Below are 6,009 nucleotides of genomic sequence, written 5' to 3'. Positions count from 1 at the left end.
GTTAGGGCACTGGGTCTGTAACTCTGGGCTGCAGTGTAGTATAATGTTAAGGAACTGGGTCTGTAACTCAGGCCTGCAGTGTAGTATAATGGTTAGAGAACTGGATCTATTACCTAGCATGCTGTAAACACATGTGTGGCTGAACTGATTACCTAGCATGCTGTAAACATGTTGTGTGTAGCTGAACTGGTTACCTAGCGTGAGGTAAACATGTTGTGTGTAGCTGAACTGGTTACCTAGCGTGATGTAAACGTTGTGTGTAACTGAACTGATTACCTAGCATGCTGTAAACATGTTGTGTGTAACTGAACTGATTACCTAGCGTGATGTAAACGTTGTGTGTAGCTGAACTGGTTACCTAGCGTGAGGTAAACATGTTGTGTGTAACTGAACTGGTTACCTAGCGTGCTGTAAACATGTTGTGTGTAGCTGAACTGATTACCTAGCGTGCTGTAAACATGTTGTGTGTGGCTGTGATCTCTGCCTGAAACCCCCTGTCTAAATAATGGGGGAAAATACATAAGGACAGCCGCCTGCTCTCCTTTTAAATCTGCCTTTTTCGGAACAGGCAGTGTGGAGGTAGTTCTGCCCCTGTCCTGCTGTGATAATGGCACTTTTTTTATTTTTAAAAAATAAGCAGGGGACCCCCTCAGCCCGCGGGGTCTTAAGTGGCTAATTTTGGGAGGAAAGCGCACGGTGGGGGACTGCAGTGTGGTGGAATCCCCATATGGGAAAGCTTTCTCACTGAATTCCTCAAAGCTTTGCAATCGGCAAACAATGTTCTTTTGAGCCAGAACGCTGCATGTGAATGCAGTTACTAACGTTTGAAAAGATTTGATTCCTGGTGTTTTGTTTTTATTTTATTTTATTTTTTGCAGTGTACACATTGAGTAAATAACGGTATTAAATCAGATCAATGTCAAATAATCAAAATAATCAATCTAGGGTCTAACAAATATGTATGAGAAAATAAATATAATAGATATATTAGAATCGGATATAATAATGGCTTTACTGGCTACTCAATGTGTGATGTCTTTGTCTTAGGCCCAGTACCAATTCTGTACACATGACAGACCATAATAATTTATATCGTGACAATGATAATTATTGGGCTGCTGTGAAGCTCATCCTGTTAAGGCGCTGTTCCAGTGTGTGGATGGGCCCCATGGTCTGGTATCTGTTAAGTCTCTGTTCCAGTGTGTGGATGGGCCCCGTGGTCTGGTATCTGTTAAGGCCCTGTGTGTGGTTTGGGTCCTATGGTCTGGTATTTATTTGGGACTACACCAGTGCTTACTTAAACTGGAGTTTCTCTGTGTTAAAAAGCCATGGCTGACACCACATGCTTTGACAATTAGCACAGGCAGAGAAAGAATAGAATGTTCTTGGGCTGTTGGCACAGTAAGCATTGGCACAGTCCAGAGTGCCTTATCAGGATGAGTCACCCAGTTACCCCTGATGTGAGTGAGTGGTGTTTTGGAGTAGGAACAATGACTGCATTTGAAGTGTATAACTGAGTGAGTGTACTTCAGTATGAATGGTGAGTGTGTTTGAAGTGTATAACTGAGTGAGTGTACTTCAGTAGGAACAGTGAGTGTGTTTGAAGTGTATAACTGAGTGAGTGTACTTCAGTATGAATGGTGAGTGTGTTTGAAGTGTATAACTGAGTGAGTGTACTTCAGTAGGAACAGTGAGTGTGTTTGAAGTGTTTAACTTGGTGAGTGTACTTCAGTAGGAATGGTGAGTGTGTTTGAAGTGTAAAACTGAGTGAGTGTACTTCAGCAGGAGCAGTGAGTGTGTTTGAAGTGTAAAACTGAGTGAGTGTACTTCAGCAGGAGCAGTGAGTGTGTTTGAAGTGTAAAACTGAGTGAGTGTACTTCAGTAGGAACAGTGAGTGTGTTTGAAGTGTATAACTGAGTGAGTGTACTTCAGTAGGAACAGTGAGTGTGTTTGAAGTGTTTAACTTGGTGAGTGTACTTCAGTAGGAATGGTGATTGTGTTTGAAGTGTAAAACTGAGTGAGTGTACTTCAGCAGGAGCAGTGAGTGTGTTTGAAGTGTAAAACTGAGTGAGTGTACTTCAGCAGGAGCAGTGAGTGTGTTTGAAGTGTAAAACTGAGTGAGTGTACTTCAGTAGGAGCAGTGAGTGTGTTTGAAGTGTAAAACTGAGTGAGTGTACTTCAGCATGAATGGTGATTGTGTTTGAAGTGTAAAACTGAGTGAGTGTACTTCAGTAGGAGCAGTGACTACATTTGAAGTGTAAAACCGAGTGAGTGTACTTCAGCATGAATGGTGAGTGTGTTTGAAGTGTAAAACTGAGTGAGTGTACTTCAGTAGGAACAGTGAGTGTGTTTGAAGTGTATAACTGAGTGAGTGTACTTCAGTAGGAACAGTGAGTGTGTTTGAAGTGTTTAACTTGGTGAGTGTACTTCAGTAGGAATGGTGATTGTGTTTGAAGTGTAAAACTGAGTGAGTGTACTTCAGCAGGAGCAGTGAGTGTGTTTGAAGTGTAAAACTGAGTGAGTGTACTTCAGCAGGAGCAGTGAGTGTGTTTGAAGTGTAAAACTGAGTGAGTGTACTTCAGTATGAATGGTGAGTGTGTTTGAAGTGTATAACTGAGTGAGTGTACTTCAGTAGGAACAGTGAGTGTGTTTGAAGTGTATAACTGAGTGAGTGTACTTCAGTAGGAGCAGTGACTACATTTGAAGTGTAAAACCGAGTGAGCGTACTTCAGCATGAATGGTGAGTGTGTTTGAAGTGTAAAACTGAGTGAGTGTACTTCAGTAGGAGCAGTCCATGTGCCAGGCTTCTGGTATGAATGTGATATTTGAAATGGGCAGACAGATTCCACTGTGCCGGGCATGGTGCCATGGCAGCCGGGGTCAGTGAGATATTCCCGCGGCGCTTAGCGGCGAGGCTTTCTCGTCCTCCCCTTGAGCGGTTTTAACGTCGCCAGCTGCTAGCTCCTGTCAGGGAGCGCTCCTGGCAAACAGAGCCGTTTGAATGGGCTTGCTAATGTTAGGTAACAGTGCATAATATCCACCTGCTCCCTCTGAACCTCTGTGTGCCCTGTGAAACCCTGCTGTAATGCACTGCTGTAATGCTGAAATGCACTCATATGCAGAGTTGGGCCTTAATAAAAACAGACTTGTGATGGCGATGACTGTGCCAGATGTTTATTGCATGAAAACAGTATTCTTTTTGGCCAAAGTGAAGAATTACTGTAATTAGACGTATTCTATGAATGAGTGGTATTGGTGGAAGCATTAATTAGTCTGTTTGCGCAAACAGATCACTCTTTTCGCCATATATACCTGCTTTATGACCAGTCCCACTAATTTTTTTTATCAAATTGCTCTTGGTGCTGCTGGAGGCCTGGTGCAATTGTAATAGCATATACAGTTCATTCGTTTAATTGTTGTATCATTGAATTTACGGTTTTACCATTTTTTTTAAATAGCATTTTATAAATCAACTTTTTGCGTGGGATCTTTTAAATATCTGTACTGGCCTGACATCGAGTCCACCCTGTCTCAGCCCTAGAACCAACAAGGAGGAGGGTATATCATGTGCTGGCAACCCAGTACGACTCATTTGGATATATAATTCCTTTCACAACAAGGGCCCAAGCCCTACTGTGGAAAGGGGCCAGAGGTTGGGACAACCCTATGCCTGATGACCACTTATCAGAATGGCGGTCATGGGAGAGCGAGCTGCCCCGGAGTTACACCCCTGCATGTGACAAATCCCCCATCACTGTTCCTGGAGGCCAGAGGCCTAGTGGTCCCTTCCTAGCCCTGCCCTTTGTGTCCCCTGCTTAGCTTCCCTTGTTATTACGTCCCCGCCTGTTTCTCGAGCTTCACTTGGTCTCTTGTTAGTCTTTCCGTTATTGTTTCATTAGTTGGTTAGGTTTCCTCACCTGTGTGTCATTAGTCATTAGTCTCACCCGATTGTTCTCTGTATTTAAGTTTGATGTGTTTGTTCAGTCTTCGCTCGGTTTTTGTTGCCTTACCACGTATCCCCTGCTTGTTTTCTAGCGTCTGTCTGTTGTGACTCCTGGTTACTTATCTGCCGTGTTTGCTAGCTGTTCTCCAGTGGTTTCCCGTATTATTTGTCTTTCTTCGGTGTAGTGTTTAGTGTTTAGTTCTTGTGAGAGCTTCCCGGAAGAACTTGGTGCTCTGAAAGCTGATAAACCTGTGTCTTCTGATCCCTCGCTCCAGTATTAGTGCTCTTCCTGGGTTTGATCAGAGTGGGTGGCAGACTCCAGAAAGCTGTGGTACTGCGTAGGAAGAGTGTAGGAAGTGGCGTAGTAAGCCTGTTGTGCCCAAAATGGCTGACACTGCTTGTGGCTACGGTTCCATCAACCTCCATTCTGGTCCGCGGGAGTTGATTGTTTCGGCCCCTGCACAATCAAAATCAGCAGAGGACAGGAAAAGAGATGGGGCATAATATTTAAATGCCTCTGCTCAAGGTGTGTCCAGCTGGACCTGTTGTGCTGCATGGAGATGGAATCCATCAGACACTTCATTACAACAAAAGGAAATCCGTATGAGCTCCGGGAAGGGAAGTAACTTCCAAGCGGGAGAACATGACCTTCAGGAAGCCTTTGCTGAAATGGAATCCTGCCACCTCACGCCCAGGTGCATCAGGGGAGAGGGAGATTAAATCCACCTCATGCCCCAGTGCATCATGGGAGAGGGAGATTAAATCCACCTCACGCCCCAGTGCATCATGGGAGAGGGAGGTTAAAGCAACCTCATGCCACGGTACATCATGGGAGAGGGAGATTAAATCCACCTCACGCCCCAGTGCATCATGGGAGAAGGAGATTAAAGCAACCTCAAGCCCCAGTGCATCATGGGAGAGGGAGATTAAAGCAACCTCACGCCCCAGTGCATCATGGGAGAGGGAGATTAAAGCAACCTCATGCCCCAGTGCATCAGGGGAGAAGGAGATTAAAGCAGCCTCACGCCCCGGTGCATCATGGGAGAGGGAGATTAAAGTAACCTCACGCCCCAGTGCATCATGGGACAGGGAGATTAAAGCAACCTCACACCCCGGTGCATCATGGGAGAGGGGGATTAAAGCAACCTCACGCCCCGGTACATCATGGGAAAGGCGGTACATCATGGGAATGTCTGTGTGACATTCCTTGCATTTATTTATCCCACAATGCTCAGCAGATCTGCCGCCAGCACAAACCAAAAGTGTGAGACAAACATAGCTGGCTCCTTTGTGTTGTAAATTATTAGTACCAAGATAGTTTGCATCAAACAAAAAAGCAATTGGCTATTTAGCAGATATGCGTACACTATGTGCCCAGCAGATCTCTATGGTCTATGTCAAGACTTGCCTTTTTAGCATTGCTTTTACCTAGTGCATACGTATTTATTTTTAGTAATTTTAATCTTTAATTAATTAATTAATTAATTTATTTATTATCTGATTAATCCCTGGATTTGTCATTTCATTGTATTGTCTTCGCATTGTGTTGCAGTTAGTGTGCTTAAATGAGTGGTGTTGTTGTGGTTGGTTGGCTGTGGGCGTGTGTTGTTCATCTCATTATTGTTGCAAAGATGAAAGTGATTCTTAAGTGAAAGCCTGCGTTGGATTGATTTATGGTTTAAGGTTGCCAACATTGGGAGATACAGTGATCTGATGGCTACATTTTTGTTAATACATTGTTCTGCTGATACACATATCATTCCATGTTGGAATAGGATTATTCAGGTGTGAAGCACCATACATCCGTCAATGTATAGAGCTGGACATTTAGTGAAGCAGTTTAATTTAAGTAATTTATACAATGACAGTGTCCCAGCGTGGATTCAGACCTACAACCCCAGGTACAGGCACAGTTCCCTAATCATTAAGCTAGTTTTTTTAATAGGAAATGTAATTGTGGTATTGTATTTTATTGTTGTTCTGCTTTACAAGCAAAGGAATAACATGGATCAGCAAGTATGGGATAGTCTGTTCATGTTATGAAATTACAGGAATGCATAAGTGCC

This window comes from Anguilla rostrata, chromosome 11, assembly GCF_018555375.3.
Source record: "Anguilla rostrata isolate EN2019 chromosome 11, ASM1855537v3, whole genome shotgun sequence".
In the NCBI taxonomy this organism is placed as follows: domain Eukaryota; kingdom Metazoa; phylum Chordata; class Actinopteri; order Anguilliformes; family Anguillidae; genus Anguilla; species Anguilla rostrata.
This window is presented reverse-complemented; position numbering follows the sequence as displayed.